Raw genomic sequence first — 18,060 nt, 5'->3', positions numbered from 1 at the left:
GCACTGCTGGAGTTACACAGAACTTGCCTCAATGTCAATGATGAATATCAGACCAAAGAGGAGGAAATCTGGTCCCATTCACAGAAACAAGATATTTTTTCTCTTTGCAATTCTGTTGCAAATAGGATTGCAGTAATGCCTAAAGCACATATATCTCAGTAGAGAAAAAAAAAAATCAGAATATATTTCAAAAATATTAACATAGACTAGTTAATAATATAGCTTCCTGTATTCAAATTCTTGGGCCTTGCTCACATTATAACATCACATCTTCATCTCTGTATCAATCATTTAACACAGATACAAGAGAGCTGTATTTACCACATCATCACAACTACATTTTTGGTAGTATGAATGTATAGCAAGCAGCTTTCATTAGCACAACTAGGCCAGTCACAAATTATACCTCAGCTGCCATAGTCATATTTGTAGAAGCTTGTTTTGGACACCTGGGCAGACCAGCCAGCTTTTCAGTAAATCTATTTTGGCTGTCACCCTGATATTAAAAGCTTTATCTTTGACAATTTAGACTTCAGCTTTACTGCCAGGCACTAAATACATTATTCCATTAGCTCCCTGTGTAAACTCACAACATAAAGGCTATAAATGAAACAGCAGTAGTTGCAACAAAGTGATTAGGTCTACTTCCACAAAAACAAAACAAAGCAACAAAAAAACCCTCAACCCTAAGAGCACTTTATCTTCTCAGGATAACGTGCTTCATACAGTAAAACACTAAGAATGCCATTCTTCATACATCAAAGAAACAGCTCAATAGAATTCAAGTATACAGTTACTGACAAAAATGGTTCATATAATATCATTTTCAGCAGCAGGTCCATTTAATGTATGCTCGCCACAAACTTTGTTAACTGTAATCAACATGCATAGTACATCACTTCAGCTCAGATGCATTCCTTCTTCAGCTTTCTAGCTGTTTTGACAAAACGCCTTCAAACAAAGAACTTGAATGAGACAATTATAAACTGTGTTAAGTGCCCTTTTCCTCAGTACTTATGTCTGTCTAATGTATATAGTTTTCATTACAGATATAAGAGTAGCAGCAATCACAAACTACAAAAAAATTACATTCACAAAGGCATGAAAATTCATAATTAAGGCTGACGCTTCCTATTCATTTCATCATCCCTAGATACTACCTTCTACAGAGCTCTGAAGATTCAAACTGTACCACAGGATTAAACAGAGACATAGAACAATCTCAGATTGGATTCCTTATTCTCTGCACTGTAATTGAAATGATATCAATAGTAGTTACACATGACAGTAAGACTTCCTTTTCATTGAACTGTTTTCCCATTCACAGTATCCAAAATAGTCTTCTGCACAAATAACAGCTTTGAATTCTGATTTCATGCAGATGTTACTTGTGACTCCATAGTTAAAGTCCATTGTGCATCACATGCACTGATTCCACCTCCTTATCTGGTATAGGCAGTACAGCGTACCCCACTCACATTATTTGAGCACTGAGCAGTGTTCTAAGAATTCTGCAAGGCAAATACTGTTAGTTTGAGTTAAAGTCTTTTTAGGGAATCTAATTACAATCATCTTTCTTTGTCCCATGAAGAACTAACATTTTAAACACAGCTTGATCACACCCAAATTTCTCCAAATATATTTGAAATTACTGAAGACTGAAGTGATCAGTAAGTTTTGGCTAAGATGTGTTATTTCATAGTATTTCTCTATTTATGAAATACAAGTAAGACTATTTAGAAATAATAAGATTATTTTGGGAACAACTGAAAAATGTGAAAAATCACAAGATCCTCATTTCTATGTAATACTCATTAAATGTTTAGGCAGAAAAAGCAATCTGACATTAAAAAAAAAGTACTGAAATCATCATCATGGCTTCCCTGGTTTGTTTGCACTGTTCAATCATATTAAGATGAGTTATAAAATAAAACACAGATCAGGACTGAATTATTGACAGGACTCTGTTTAAATCAAAACAAGTGAGTAAGGCAAGCAAAACAGATGAGGCTAGAAACTATAGGCCCAGACCTCAGTTTTACTGTCCCAAACATCTGCTTTGGCAATTGACTACCTGAAGCTGGAAAAGCTGGGAGGGAAGCCTATATAAATAGGAAAGCAATATAAATTTTCATCTGTCAAAACATGGGAAAAAAACCTTTTTCAATAATGAGCTCTTCTCATTTGAATGGAAAGTATTGCATGAGTTTAATGGTTAGATTGTTTTTCAAATTTGCTATAGCTTATTATATAGCTTCTATAATCCTGTATTTAACAAGATTACTACTTCATTAAATAGATAGCTAAAGGGAGTCAGGACATTCACTCACTACGTAATGGAAGTTTTATGCAAAAAAACAGACAAGCCAGCATCCTTGGATTTCCCCGAACTGCAGCAAGGAGCCTGAAAGAATAGAATCCCATGGTCCCCAATTACCCGAAGGCAGCTCAGCCACCAGACACAGTAAGCTGCTGATCAATGAGGTAATCATTTGATTATTCCAGATCTTATGCCCAAATCGGATGCCCAGATCTGATGCGTATTTTGTGTAATAAATCACTCTTTGGACAAACACACTGTAACCCAAGCTCTCCTGGAGCCAAAAGGGTCACATCTAAACTCCTAATTTGGGATGACAGAGCAGAAAACTTTTTTCTTTAGTAGAGGCCAAATGGAACTTCACAATACTGTTGGTATGCCACTGAATAAAATAAGCAACTGCCATGTTATATTTTAATTTCATGTAGTGCATATAATGTCCTCAAGTCTTTGAAAGTTTTCCTTCTAATTTTATTAGTCCCCGAATGAATAATCTGCATAAAGTGCATATAATCTAGCAGTATATGATCTCCCATATTGGGAAAATTCTTTTACCGAAGGCAGAAAGAAAGTTTAACACTCACATTGAACCTTTTGTTGAGAATGACCTTTAATTTGTTAACCAGGATTACATGTATTACAAACTCAGTTCCTACAGAGTGCTTGATTTCTCCCACTTGATGTCATTGTGAGGTGAGAATGGGTAACATCTGATAGGAATGAATGCCTGAAGAAAAAGCAACAGAAACCAAAAATCACAGCTCAAGAATTAATGGCAAGCAGCATTCTACCAAAACAAAGGGTATCAAGAAACACAAGTTAAAACAGCTGTATCCACACAGTAAAAATCCATCATTTGGCACAGCAGATGCATCAAATGTTTTCAAAGTGTATGCCATCACTGATGTGCTTTCAGAATACCAAATGCTATGTTTATGTGAGCTTTCGCTGTGCCCATATGGGAAATCAGTTTTAAATACAAAATAAAGCACATTCCCATTCTTTTTCAAAAGTTCAAAAGCAGTTTTGCACCCTTTAATTATATAACACATTTTTTCAAGGTGTCTTATTGTAGAACCATTACAAAGTTAAGCATAGCTAAATCAGAGTAAGAAACATTAATTACAGTATCCTTTTTCAAATTATCAAATATTCCAAATTGTATTTGTTCATATGAGATTTTAACAAGAGGAAGAACATTTCAGAGACTCTTCCCTACCAAATATTAATGAAAATTAAATTAACGACTCATCCATAAATAAAGGACATTTGTACCTTCTCTTCCTTTACTTCGCTTTTCTCAAAGATAAACCACCTAAAGTCTCAGCACAGAACTCCTGTATTAGAAGTAACACTTAAAGATGTGAAAAGCTGACACTCCAAGTCAACCTATGGATACCCTAATACCTGGATATCGATACCCGCCTAGTGACAGGGCAGGTGAGGATGTAGTGGTTGTACAAGTACACTTGGCAACTCTTTCTTGAAAGACAATGCTAATTTTGGTGTGTTCTGTGAGGATAAACACTTATTACAAGTGGCCTGGGACGAAACAAAAGCAAATTCTGCTTATCTTGCTTACAATGTTATGAAAATATTTAGCATATATTTGTTAACAGACATACAGCATTATAGAAAAATATCCAAACTATTTTCTTTGAGTTTAACCGAAAACTACCTTTTGGTTTTGGGATCTGATCAAACATCCTTTTTCTCAACCACAGCAGAAGCCTTGCACAGCCTCATATCAAGTCTCCAGAAGGCATTCAATCACTGAGGGACGTCATTTGGATAACGACTTTTGTCTAACAATATGTTTCCCCTCTTAGAATTGTCTCTTATTTTGCAATGACTGCAATTAAGAGGGGTATGCCACCTATTAAGGAAAAATAAAGAAAGTCTATCCTGTCTTATTTGGCACGTCCTTCTCTTAATGTATGGACTTCAAAAGAGTTCTTGAGCAGCCCTTCTTTTTCCACAAAAACATTTAGGAAGAAATAAAAGAGCTATAGAGATATATAAAACTCTTTCCAATTAGTCTTCTTACAAGGTAAAAATAGTAAATACTGAAATAAGATTCTAAACAGCTTGTAGAGTAATACGAGCATATGAGCAATATGAGCACAGAAAGCATGTCTAGAAAATGAAAGAAAATGAAAAATGAATTTTGTTTATAAAAATAATTTTAAAAACTAAACACACTTCCCCCAAACTGTTCCTTTTTTCCCATAAATCAAAACATATTTATGAAAGGTTTTGCTACAATACTGATCATAAAAATAAAATGAACATTATTTTGTGGGTCATTTCTTGATACTGAAACATCCCCTACAAAACAAAATTTAAAAACAATGACCCCTTGAAGAATAAGCTAGTTTTCAGGTATTGGCAGCAAACATGGGCATGTCCTTTCAAGTTATGGTTTCTGCAGCAGCTATTCAGCACCTTTTTCACTATGACCTAGTAGCTATAGTTCATTTTTTATTCCTTCAAATAACATAGTCATGTAATTTTTTAGCACTGGAAATCAATTAATTCCTCTTTGAGATGACAAAGCATGTGCTTGCATCATTTCCACACTAGTGAATTTAATTCATATTAAAACCAGGCTTTTCTATATAGCAGGGAACATTAAATTTGTTTCCAACAAATATAGCTGAGAGTCACATTTCTTTTCCTTTTCCTTCCATGGGCAACAGCTTTCACTTTTTACTTTTAGTCACTAATATTTTCACATGATACACTTTATTTTGCTGACAAGTACATCCCCTCCCCCAATGAAAAGATGTGCAATCTATTGTTCACTCAAGCTGTTTTGTTTCTAACAAAGACGAAATACTTTGTGTCATGTTCTACTGCGTGACTAATGAGAACACAACATTTATGAGCTGTACGTTTATATTCTTAGAAGTTCCAAATTAGCACCATTTTTAATATAACAATAATCTTATTAGCATAATTTCCTTGGTTTTGAATGATAACACGCACAAGCAAGTTTAAATAGTTTAAATTACAGGCTTTTATAGACCATTTAGAATTATTAAAGTGTTAGAGCTAGCCCATTCTTGGTCCAAAATTACAATATATTAGAATCACCCATACTATGGTTTGAATTCGATCCTGAATAATGTGACATACTTGTTTCCAGTTTGCTCTCTTCTGCTGCTTTGCAGCTTTGTAATCTCTGTATTATTCTAATTGTGAAGTAAATAATGTTATATACATAACAGCTGACAGTAAAGAACCATATAGACACTTTTGGCTAAGAAAAATTTACTGTTGGCATTCACGAAGAGTTCTGGCAAGCAGTGCCTAGGAACAAGCTGGCCAAAAGGTATAATAATTAATTTTGAAAAATGTTACTTTGACGGAGCAAGTCACTGAAATTCATGTTTAATTTAAAGAACGCAAAGCCCCTTTCAGCAGGATGCTTATATCCTTTAGATGAAACATGTTAAGCCCTTTCCTGAAGTCTACAAAGCAGCAAATGCAAACATTTAACTCCTTTTTGTGGAATCAGAACATCCTGGAGACAGCATCTGTTGTACAGCATTAGTGTTCTTATATTTTCTTTTTATGTAGATATATATATATATATTTTTTTCCCCTGTCTTTTAAAGCTGCTACTTCCCCCAGGGTACACGTGCGTATCACAGGCCCCGGGCCCCGCAGCTCCAGGGGAAGGCGATTCGGGGCCCCGCGAGCCCGTTTTCTCTTGCCTGACCCCCGACTAAAGGCCATGCCCTCAGCCTGCACACTGCCTCTGCCTCTAACCGCCCCTCCTCTCTGCCAGCTCAGCACCCACCTCCATCTTCTCCTTCCCTCTCGTCACCGCACTCTTCCTCAGGGCAGAGGCAGGAACTCCTTTTCCTCCTCTCCACAGGGCAGCCGCAGGAGACCTCCATAGGTTCCTTGTTCTCTTCTAGACCCGAGCTCCTAAAAAAACCCCACAAACCAAGGGACTGAAACAAAGCCGCCTCGAACAGGGCTGCTCCTGTTTTCTCACCCCTAGACCTTCCCCCGAAGCAGCCCCTCAAAACGCGCCACTGCCTGGAAAAGGACAGAATGAACAGCAGCCAAAGCACATGGGCGCGCGCAAGAACGCGGGGGCTTCTCGTACCGCTCCCTCAGCGCAGCCTGGGCACCTCCCTCGTGCCCCCAGAGGGGCGAGCCAGGAGCGGCGGCCCCTCGCCCTCCTTGAGGCCGCAGCAGCAGGTGCGGCAGCCTCGGCCCCTCCCTCTCCCCTCAGGCGGGAGCGGCAGGTGCGGCGGCCCCTCCCTCTCCCCTCAGGCAGGTGCGGCGGCCCCTCCCTCCGCTGAGGCGGGAGCGGCAGGTGCGGCGGCCCCTCCCTCTCCCCTCAGGCAGGTGCGGCGGCCCCTCCCTCCGCTGAGGCGGGAGCGGCAGGTGCGGCGGCCCCTCCCTCTCCCCTCAGGCGGGAGCAGCCGGCGGGGAGCCTCTCCCGCCGGCCGGGAGCCTCTCCCTCTCACGGCGGCCGGGAGCGTGCGGCCAGCAAAGCGGCTTCCTGGCGAAGAGGGCTGGAGCGACAAGTGCTGCAGGAGGAATCTCCTCTGCGCCGGCAGGAGGGCTCCCTCCCTCCGTCCCCCCCAAGGTACGGCCCTCGGGCTCGCCGCAGCCCGGAGCTGCCCCTTGCAAAATGGAGGGCGACCGGCGGTTTCCCAGCTGCACCTCACGCCTTCCCGCCCAGCTCGGGCAGGGCTCCTGGTACCCCGCTAGCTCTGCCCTTCCTTCAAAGAAGCCTCTCTTACCATGGCCTTCTTTAAAAACAAGCAAAGCGATAGGCCTTGTGGGGCCGTTCTCGTGCCCTGGTTGTGCTCGGCTCTTGCTCGAGAAGAGGAACAGGAATTATGGTGCTTTTGGAGGTCGCTGCTCTGCGGTGTGGTTGGAGTGGAAACAGGAGGTTTCCACTTACCCTACTTGAAGCAACTGTAATGAATTTAGAAATACTTTATGGAAATATTACTGAAATATTTTATAGGATGTGCATGTTTAAGAGCAATGTCCTATTGTGTGCCTGATGGCAGTCAGATAGTTGAATGCAGAAGTGACCAATTATGTATTTAAGGGGCTCTTTGCATTTTAATTGACTAAGGTATATGTGCAAGTGGAGTATTTGATTGCATGTTGAAACAGTGAGGGATGGAAAAGTCAGATGAAAACTGATGTAGCAGAAACATGGGTTTGAAGCTCTTGAATCAATCCGAGCAAGTTTTAGCAGGGCTGCCAAATGCCACTTAACCTGTAGCCAGCTGTGTCATAGCCTGGTTCTGAGCACGGGGCAGAAAACGCTCTGTAAGGAGTTGCTTTCCAGTTTCTCAGACATTCAGGCTCTATCTGTGCTTGCCCCAGCCCTTTCAACCTCCAGTTACCTGCCCATGCAAACAGTCCTACGCACAGCCAGGCTCATCAGTTTTGCCTGTGGTAATATCCGAACCTCCAAGCGCCTTCCTTTCTCTAAGCCCAGTGGGAGCCCAGCTTCTGCCTGAGCTGCTGAGATTGCCTAGCTACAGTATATGCCTAGCTGATATTGTTATTGCTGCATACAGACGGGCTATTTTACTTGTCCTGATGATAAGCTGATTTTTTTTTGATGTATAAATATTTAAATTTCACTAGATTGTTTGTACAAGGTATTGTATAGAAAGCTGTAGGAATTGGGAGCAATATTTTAGTTGCAATAAAATGAAAATTATTCCTGCTAGTAGAAGGGGAAGGGGCTACTTGATTTTTTTTTTTTTTTTTTGCATATCAATAGTTATAGTCTCACTTAGCTCAATGTGTGATTCCAGCAACAACATAATCTCTTGAATAGTTAAAAATCTTGTTTTTTTCCCCCTTTTTATAAGTTAAGCACAAGTTCTGTGCTGACAAAATCAAAAATGTAGGCAAAACATAGCATACTACAAATCTTTAAATTTACTGTTTATTTTGTGAATGTACTCTCAATCAGAAAAAGACTTTGAAGCAATGTATTCAGATACACTTCACAGTCCTATAGAATCACTAAATAGGGTCCCCTCCAGGCTATAGCAAACTGACTTGACTTTGAACATTATTTTGTTTTATTTCTCAAATTATTCCTTCCAAGGGACTTGTAGGAAAAAGTCATTATGGGAGATCAGTGCTGTGTGTGCTCGGTGTTGCTGGCATACTGATGCACAAGCAACTCTTAAGGAGCATGGAACATATCTCATCATGGCGTGATTGTCTCCAATTATGCAAACAACTGCATTGACTACACTAGCAGTACTGGCTAGTCTAAGAAACACCTGCTCAACTTGATGGCTTCGGAAAGTACTGCTCTTGGACTCCTGACTCCTTCCATGTTGTACATAGCGAATCTGGCCATTCTGAGCTGATTGCATGTAAGAGCTAGTTACTGCAAGAGCTATATAACTTTGCGAATCCAACTATCATTTTGTGTGTGTTCATTTATGAATTCTGGTCAAATCTTGCCTGCAAATCTGAAAAGCCTTATGCAGTAATACACTGCCCACCAAAAGGGAAAGATGAGAAGTACAGCTGTCTTGGGAGAGCAGAAGGGAAAAGTCACAGAGAGTCTGGAGGAGGGGAAGAAAGAATAACTTTTGAGGGGAAAAATAGTTTTGCAAGAGGGCTGAAACTTTACTCAAAAATGGTGTGACTAATAGTTATGAGATGCAAAGAAGTTACAATCATGGAAAGATCAATGGTAGCCGTTTTTAAATGCTTCAGGTAATCAGCTAGTGCAATATCCGTATTTTTTTTGTTTCAAATCAGTCAGGGTGGGAGAAGAACCTGCCCTATTAAAAGTATTTGGAACTATTGAATCTGTTGCCTCTTCAACAAATAAAGACAGAGATTCTAATTCCCTCGCTTATGAGTAATACCTTGCTTCACAGCTAATCTCTTCAATTTAGGAGAAATAAATGTGGATTATGGTGCAAGCAAGGTTTTTAAAGTCAAACTATGTAAAATAAAAACATCTGTTTTAAACAGATGTTTTGAATAATTGTTGATATGATGCAAATATTGGAAGAGCATCCTGCAAAGTAAATAGCTTTTCTGTCTTCAGTATTAGTAATTATTTCTTTGGCCAGCATAATTTCAGTGGGGGGGGGGAAGAGTATCTTTCTCTTTTTCCATTTGAAGGTTTTACCTTCCACTTGCAATTTGTTTTATTCTTACCTAGTTCTGTACTCATTCTTTATCTTCTGTACTGTTCTTTTTGTGAAATTTTGGATTTTAACAGACATAAAGCTTTTTCTGACAATTCTTGGATGAATGGTTTTACACAGAAGGGAACTAAATGAGTTCCAAAGAGTGGATTGTGAATTTGTTTTTTGCTTAGGTGAGCAGCTGTAGTACTGGAAAGTGCTACCGGCAGTCTAGGATAGAAAATGCCAAAATGCTTGTTCTGAATTTGCTAGACTTCAGATCTCTAATTCATGTGAGGAAGCCCTCATTACATTTTTCCCAGGGTGATTCAAGTTATTTGGATATAAAGTATGCCTGCTGTGCTTTAGATTACGGTGAAGGAACCTTTCAATTGGGAAAAAGGTTTTAAATTCAAGACCTACCACTTGCAGCCTGTGATGCATGTCTCAGCTTAAGATAATGAAACCAACCTGTTCCAGACAAATTGCATTTAAATAATTAGTAATTCAAAGTTGAGAAAGTTATTTCAGACTATGGAGTCCATAAAATTCTCACATCAAGTATTTGTGAAGGCAGAAATAGGTTAGTATTATTTGAAAGTGCTCATTAAATAGACTAGGAGGAATTTCTTCTCATCTGTATAAAATTTTGAAATGGTGTGTTGAAGAGATTATGATATTTGGCTTTTTTAAATAAAGAAGAGATTTTATGTTTGGTAGTCAGATGATATACAAACAAGTAAATGTAGCGGTTGTTGTAACTGGATCTTTAAGGAAAAATGTTAGCATTCTCTAGAAAATAAAAAGAGGGAATGAGGTAAGTGTTATAATGAACAGTTTGAATGTGTGAAGCAACACTCCAGAAACCCTTCTGTGAGCTAACTGAACTATGATTTTCTTTTGCTTACTTGTAAACAATTTATTTTTCCACTTGAGCTACCTTAATAGAGTAGCTGATTTGGCTTTAGGAATTAGCCATGGAAATTAAGTGCGACCTGAAAAAAAAATAATGACACTTTGTCTCCAGCATGTGGATTTTGTCCTAAACAAATAAGAGTGACAGCAATTGCTAACACCCCAAAGAATTTAATATTGGTATTAGATTACACCCCCTGAGTCCACCCCTCCTTGCATTCTTGATAGCCAGGATTTTTTTTATGTTTATTAAACAGAACTGTTGACAATACAGATTGTATAAATAGTGCAAATAATATGTAACACAGATACAAAATAAGAACATGGACTTCCAAAAAATGCTATAATGTCTGTACCTCTATTTAGAACATAGCAAGCTAATAAAAGGTTAAAAGTTGCATCACAGCACTTGTTCCATTTTTCCTGGAATATTTTGTTTTTTCTGTGAGGCAGAATGATTATTTCATTTTTTCTAATTCCATTGTTCTTTTCTGTGTTTCTATTAGTGTTTACAGCCAGCATTGGTTTTTACAACCATACCTGTAAGTGCTTTGACTTAAAGACACAAGAGATGCAGGTGGAAAATGAGCTTTAGACAGAATGTAAGCACCTAAGTTTAAGAGTGCATACAATGAAGTTTGATATGCAACTCAAAGCACTGCTTCTGTGAGTGTCTAGAGCTGCTTTCAGCATGGAGGATCTTTTGGTGCTTGTGTCACTCCTAATATTGATAAGTATACTTAAACTAGCTGCTTTTCCACCTAAATCTAATATACATGATCAGTAAGCATGGTAGAAGCACACTGAAGTCATGCCAATGGCCATTCACAGAAGCCCTGGCCATTCTTATTTGAAGAAAGCAGTGGCATCTTATATTCAGTCACAGAGTTTGTGTAGAGGGTTTAAAAAAAAAAAAAAAAGTCCTCCTCAGTCAGATGAATTTTAAAATCTCATTTTTCATATCTGATGATTCAGATTGGGCTGAGGCAAGGATACTTGTTTTAATTTAATTGAACTATTTCTGCAATATGATAATAATGAGATAACTTGAATCAGTTTTTCTGATACAGAATTGGAAGTCCACAAATGGGTATACCTTGTTTGAAACATCATTGCTGCCACGTATGTTGGGAGAGTAAATGTTTTTTACAGACCAGTGAGAAACTGGTGATGCCTCATCAAAAGGGAGGGAGAACAACATGGTTAATTGTTCACCTGCCTGCCTCTTCCAAGGATAAAGTACTATTGATTTGACTTCAGTATGAAGCTAGATAGTTTGGATTTAGTGAACCTCCAAAACTGCCTGTTTCTCCATGACAGACAATATGTTCTTATTTCTAAAACGATGCTACTGCCATGCTGTGTCCATAGATCCTGAGTATGTGACTTTTTCATTTCAGTAAGTGTTGGAAGGAAAATGGTACTGATAGTTATCACAAGGTATTCCTTTTGAATTTTTAATTGGAATCTCTGAAGACAAGACTGCCAGAAATGATTTTTGTTTCAGCAGTGGAATTCCTTTTTGTACTTTGCATAGCAGGTTTTGAATCCTGGACTCTAGGTAGTTGAGGCTTTCAGAATATAAATAATACAGATGATTGTCATATTTCAGGGAACAAATTAGTAGAAGTACTGCATAATAAATATTACAGTATTAACAGAAATATTACATCACTTAGGGGGATTGAGGTTCTTCTGAGGAGGATAGTGGGGTGGACAAAGTTGTTACACATCTGGAAGTGCACCATTAAATTTTGTTTAAGAATGCTACCTTTCTCCTATAACAGGGATGCCACAGAAACAAGCTTTCTAACTTTTGTTGCTTGCATATATAAATGATCAGTTCAGGAAATCTAGAGCAGCTGTTTCACTTTTTTGTCCCAAGGATTTATAAAAATTACTGCATCAGTTTATAGGTGTCAGTTTTAATCTAAAAAAGATACAATTCAATCTTTTGCATTTCTTTTCATTTTTATAGAGACTACCACTAATGATAGGGATGAATGTAGTTGTCACCATCACTGGGTCTGAGTATGCAGTTCCATTAAAGCAAATAGAATTGAGTGAAACTAAGGATGAAAACTTTACTTTGTAATGTGAAAACAAACAAAAATGAAGTGTTCCTGACCTCCAGAATATGTTCTTTCTTAATGATTAATCAGAGTAGTCAGTCTTTATACAGCCAGTGTGCTTAGTAGTTCATCTGCTAGTAACAACTAAGGACTTCTGACCCTTACTCTCAACAAAGTCAAAGGAGGCTGGTATCACCATGCCAGTGGAGTAGCTTGTACTGTGTTATAAGTAGTTTACTGATAAGAGCTGCAGACTTCTGTGTAACCACTTACCATCTGGTGAGTAACAACTTGAAAAGACATCAGCTTGCTCTTTAACTTGAGACTACAAAGAGACCAAAAGGTGGCGACTATGTGATTGCAACAGGGAGAGTGAAAGAATCTGTAACTTGGTAGAGAACCAGCTTTAGATTTACATTTTTGAAAGCATGGAGCTGTCTGTGTTTCTGAAGTGAAAGACTGTGTTCAGAATTGTTCGCTTTCACCAAACCTTTGTTTTCACATGAGGAGGAGGAAGATCACACTTCACTGATCAGTTCCTTCATCAGTGAGATTGTAATTGGAAATAATAATGGTGAAAATTATACCTTTCCTTGTCAATAAAGCTAATCATAAAGGCATGGTAAGGATGCATAAATGGGGAAAAAAATCTGGTGTTCTCTGAATTATCTAGTAATACAGTTTTTTATTTTTCTCTGAGGCGGAGAAAATATTAAGTGATAGTGGAAGGATATTACTTTCTTTTCTCAGTAATTTTAAGTGGTAGGTTGGACTGTGCATCCTAATGGCTCATTTAGGGCAAGCTATACCTGAATGTTCCCTTTAAGAATAACTCATATTTATACTTGCAAGTTATTAGTTTGCTTGTCAGATGGTATGTTAAATTAGAGCTCTGGCAAAGCTTGAATTAGCAATGATTTGAGGATTTTAGTTGAGAATTTCTGGGTTATTTTGCATCTCCTGAGGTCATTCCAAAAATTCCTGTTGTGGAGTATATATCATGTCTAAGTTCCTTTACCTGTTTCTGCTATAAAATTTTCCACTCTAAATATTGCACTTGAGCATGTGATGTGTGCTCACATGTGACTGTTTCATGTCTGTTCTAGTATTTGTATATGTTTGAGTTTTTTAAGTTTCTGTCTGGTTTTCCTGCCTGCATTGTGGCCTCCTGGCCTTAAGCTAATGCCATATAGCTTATTTAGTTTCTGGGTGATGCAGGCAGGACTTAAGCTTTTTCATCAAAGATCCAAAAACAGTAGAGATTTAATAAGATACCTAGCCAACTACTTCTTAAAGGATTGATCAAACCAATCCAAATCAAATCCCTGGGGTATTATTTACTGCTTGGTAAAGTACTAGAATTCTGGCTCTGAAGAGTACAAAGCTTTGCATTGCTTGTGAACTTTCTGAGGTAACTGACAGCTGATGATTTTGAACTTTCTCAAATACCCTCTTCTGAGCAGCAGTTTCCAATGAAATAAAGTGGATACTCATGGAGAGCTGAGATGCAGCTGGTCAGAGCTTCTTCTGTTACAGCATGGGAGTTAAGGGAGGAAATGGAGCAGAAGAATTAGCCTCCTAACTGGGTAAGGACTCTCTTCTTACTTGTGTAGAGGATGGAGAGTGCAAAACAGTATGGTCATATAAGGTGGGGGATTAATTTAAACAGAGGAAGTGTTATATAACATTTGGCACGTGGAGGCCACTTATAATTTTTCTTATGTGTGGGCAGTGATGATTTTGATGCCCTTGGCAGGAACTCTGCATTGCTAAGCTTCTCATAAAGTAGATTGTCTTTATGTTTCTTCTGCTGAGCATCCCAAATTTCCCTCATCTCTGGTATGGGTGACTGTTCTGTCAAACGTATGTTGTAAATGGGACAGAGCATTTGTAACCACCTGTGGGGGTTGATTCCTTTTTCCTTTAGGTTTCATGATGGGAATGATACGAAATACCTACTCTTCTGAAGGAGGCAAAATGAACCCTTTTCTGAGCTTTCACGCTGTTATGTTTACTCTTGGGTTTTTTGTTCAGAATTTCCCCATGGCTGGAGAGAAGTCTTTGAGAAGGAGAAAAGAGGACCCAGAGGTGACTCTAGTATGCCCTGCTGAAGTTAGTCATAGATGAAGTTAGTCATACCTGCTGTTTTATTGGTTTGATTCTGCTGCCTTTACTTCTTCATAACCTGTACACACCCATCTTGTTCTCACAGAAGTTGTACATGTACATGTAACAGTGTGTGCTATAATTAAATGATTCTGTAAGTAACTCCATTTTATTTTCAATCATTCAGATGTATATTAGTCATACTGCATTTGCTCAGGCTGTCATTGGATTGTTTCATAAAGGTACTGCCACACTTAAGCATACCTTCAGGAACAGAGCAATACAAGATACGCAATGGAGTAAACTCTTTCAAGACACAGTTGACAGAGGTGTTGTCCTAAGTTCTCTGTAGTTCAGCAGGCCTGACTTTTAAGTGCCTTGATGTTGTGGTCTTAAATCCCCAAAAGCAGTTACTAAAGCATCTTTAATTTGCAGGAATTGTACCTACATGTGTTGTGGAGATGTTTATCCCTCTTCTACAGCAAAAAACAAGGACATGTATGATGCTGATGGTTCCAGGAGGGTTGGAAAGGCCTGCTATGATATCCTAATCAGTGGGAATTCTCATTTTGGGGAATCAAACCTCTGAATTATTGTTTTATCTCTGTTTGCATCAACTTTCCAATGCCAGATTGACTAGTTATTGGCCAGCGGTTAAACTGCTTCATACAGCCACATACCTATGGCAATATTTATCCGTAGTAAATATTCTTGGGCAGGGCAGATCTATGCCTTCCATCTCTGAGTGTGCAAACTTGTCTGTTGCTGGCTGTGTCTTTCTTGCATTAGCTTGTGATCCTAGTTTAAAAAACCCCCAAGCATCTAAATTTTAAGAAAATGTTATGCATATGTAAGATTGTATCTTACAATGTGTATAATGTACATGGCTGCCACTTCCTAAAAAACAGCTGCAGAAGAGCAAGTTTTCATGAAAGGTACTGATTAGAGTGCAATCTATAGCTTTCCAGATGAATGCAGATAGGGAAAAGAAACAAAAGAACCCAATGTGCTGCAGGTGTTTATTTGGCTGACTGTTCTTCTGTTCCTGTGACCTGGAAAGGTGGAGACATTTTTCTAAAATACTGCACAAATTTTTAAGTGATAGCTAGGAATAATACTGTAGAAAGAGTCAAGCAATAAAACAGGAGAGAACACCTTGTAACTTTAGGAAAGCTTCTAGCTCTGTAGGTTTGGTGGCTTCTACTAGTGTCGTGTTACCTCTGCTGGAGTGCCATGAAAAGGTTAACAAAGCTATGAAGATGTATGTTACAGTTATCATTTTGCTGAGTATTTTTTGAGTTAGCTGCATGTTTCTCCTCTTATCTTTTTGTAGATGATGTATGTTAATCTTGAATTCTAAAATATTCCATCCCCTTAGTCTGTGAATAGTAGTTTGGCACCTGCAGCTTTTTCAGGACTAATTTTGGAGTTTTATTTCCTGATGCTTTAATTAACTTTGTGTGAGCTATCAATGTCAGTACACACTTTTACTGCATTTTTGCTGTTGGGAGGTGAAATAGTTGAAGGAATTATTAACAGGATAATTTCCTTTTCTCTTTCAGTTTACCAGGTCTAAATATGTGGCAAAATGCAGTTGTCTGAAATTAATTTAGTGATCTTAGTTCAGTTCTGCCTTTATAAGCCCTGCTTCTCTTGCTTGCTGTCACTCACTGCTTTGTTTGTGCTCCACGTTGAGATACAAATAATTCAAGTGATACAAGTTTGTTCAAACTCTATAGCCTCTTACCTTTAGTTATAATGCCTCCAGGCTAGATTTGCCCATCTGGTATTGCTGTAACCTATATTTTGTCATTTATCTACTCCAGAAATAAAAATAATTCTTCTGTCCTGTCACATTTGGAACAATTGCTTGCCAGAGTACTGCATAAGAAGTGATTTCTAAGCTTGAGTGTCCTCTGGCTGTGTAATACCAGTCCAGAATTATGATGACTTAAGGAACGATGACGAATAACAAATTGTCTTTTAATGCAAACTATGTGCAAGTCTAAGTGGACCCGTTTCCCGGTCATTTTGCCGAAGGCATTTGACCCCTTCGTATTCCAACTGAAGCTTTCAAAATCTGTCTAGATGTGTCTTTAAACTATATGTGCAGAATCCATGAAATAATAATATTTCGCTAAATTGATGTAATAAAAATGTTAATATGTACGCTACTGATGATCAATAAGCTTTTAATCAATTTACAATATTATTGTCTTTTAAAAAATGGAAGTATATACAAATTTACTTTCATCATGTTTTATTTGAACAACTTAAGCTTTTCATGAGGGAACAAACCTTTATTTTAAAAAATCTGTTTAGCTCTCTGCAAGCATATTAACATTAATAATGGTATCTTTACCTTCAGATGCATTTTAAGAAGATTTGCATGCTAGCTCTGGGGGCCTCTCTGCAGTGGGTCCTCTTTGGAAGATTAAAAATAAAATCCATAGCTTCTCTATTGTGGAGAGAAAATGTCCATTTTCCTTTCTGCATGCATGTACATAGTATTGCTTTAGGCTCAGAGGAGAAAAGATGTCTTAAAAGAAGGATATTACTTGGTAATAAATACCCTGATTTAAGAACTTTGCAAAGTGAAGGATAAGTGTGGTGCAGTAAAATGAAGGTCAAATTAATCTTTGAAAAATGATTTTTTTCAGGCTAAACACTGTTATTGATATGTTTTGGTTTTCAACTTTGGTGTTTCTATTTATCTAAGAGGTTATTTGACTACTCATTTTAGCTTTCTAAGTTGCAAAAATGAGGGAAGAAATGCAGCAGCAGCTTTTAAAGGGATCTTTAAACAGTTCTTTTATTGCAACATGTTTAGAAGAGAACCACCTTATTTCTAGGAAGCCCCTTCAAGTTCCCTATACTCAGATGTAACACCTCTACAGCACCTCCCAAGGAAGAATGGATGTGACTCAAAGCCCATTTTAGTCGAGAGAAATCCTTCCATTAACTTCAGACCTATTATGTATAAAGCGTTAGTCAGATTTCATGCTAATACTACTAATAGAGCTGAAATGCTGTATCAAGATATCAGTAAGTTATGCTCATGTGCATAGCGTAATTTTTAACTGTATAATAAAATTCAGTAATGTAATTTCAAATTTGCTTCTCAGCCACACAAGCCAACTGTTTGATTTTCTTACTTTGAAGTAATAGTGGTAAGAATACAAAAATAAAATCGTGAAACAAGGATTTGAGAAAATGCTCGTGTTTTAGGAGCTAATCTTATTTAATCATTTGTGCACTGTGATCCGCATTGCTTTTGTGACGTTTATTTTCAGTTTTTCTGATCTGCACCGTGCACTTAAATTCTATCTGTAATAGTATCTTGATGGTATGCAGTCCCTTAGCACCTTCAGAAGTATTTTTTGTTAAATGAGGACTGTGTTAATCTGAGGCAATAAGAAGATGAAGGGAGAGGGTATGTACTGTGTTCGGGAGTGATGGTTGTTTTGAGTGTTCCTCCTGAAAACATCATATT

General features: G+C 38.1%; 2 long non-coding RNA genes across 2 annotated transcripts in view; one reads left to right on the top strand and one right to left on the bottom strand.

The window, feature by feature from the left end:
• Positions 1-2,934: 2,934 nt before the first annotated feature.
• LOC136992894 (uncharacterized) lies at positions 2,935-6,522 on the bottom strand. Its single transcript, XR_010885334.1, has 3 exons — positions 6,441-6,522; positions 6,126-6,256; positions 2,935-3,047 (listed from the first exon to the last, which is right to left on the bottom strand). It is a non-coding gene; the product is annotated as an uncharacterized lncRNA (long non-coding RNA).
• Positions 6,523-6,819: 297 nt separating this feature from the next.
• Positions 6,820-18,060, top strand: part of LOC136992851 (uncharacterized) — a 70,991-nt gene continuing 59,750 nt past the window's right edge. The window contains exon 1 of the long non-coding RNA XR_010885293.1: positions 6,820-6,929. This is a non-coding gene — a long non-coding RNA (uncharacterized lncRNA). The remainder of the gene's footprint in view (positions 6,930-18,060) is intronic.

This window comes from Apteryx mantelli, chromosome 10 (genome assembly GCF_036417845.1).
Source record: "Apteryx mantelli isolate bAptMan1 chromosome 10, bAptMan1.hap1, whole genome shotgun sequence".
NCBI classification, from domain to species: domain Eukaryota; kingdom Metazoa; phylum Chordata; class Aves; order Apterygiformes; family Apterygidae; genus Apteryx; species Apteryx mantelli.
This window is presented reverse-complemented; position numbering and strand designations above follow the sequence as displayed.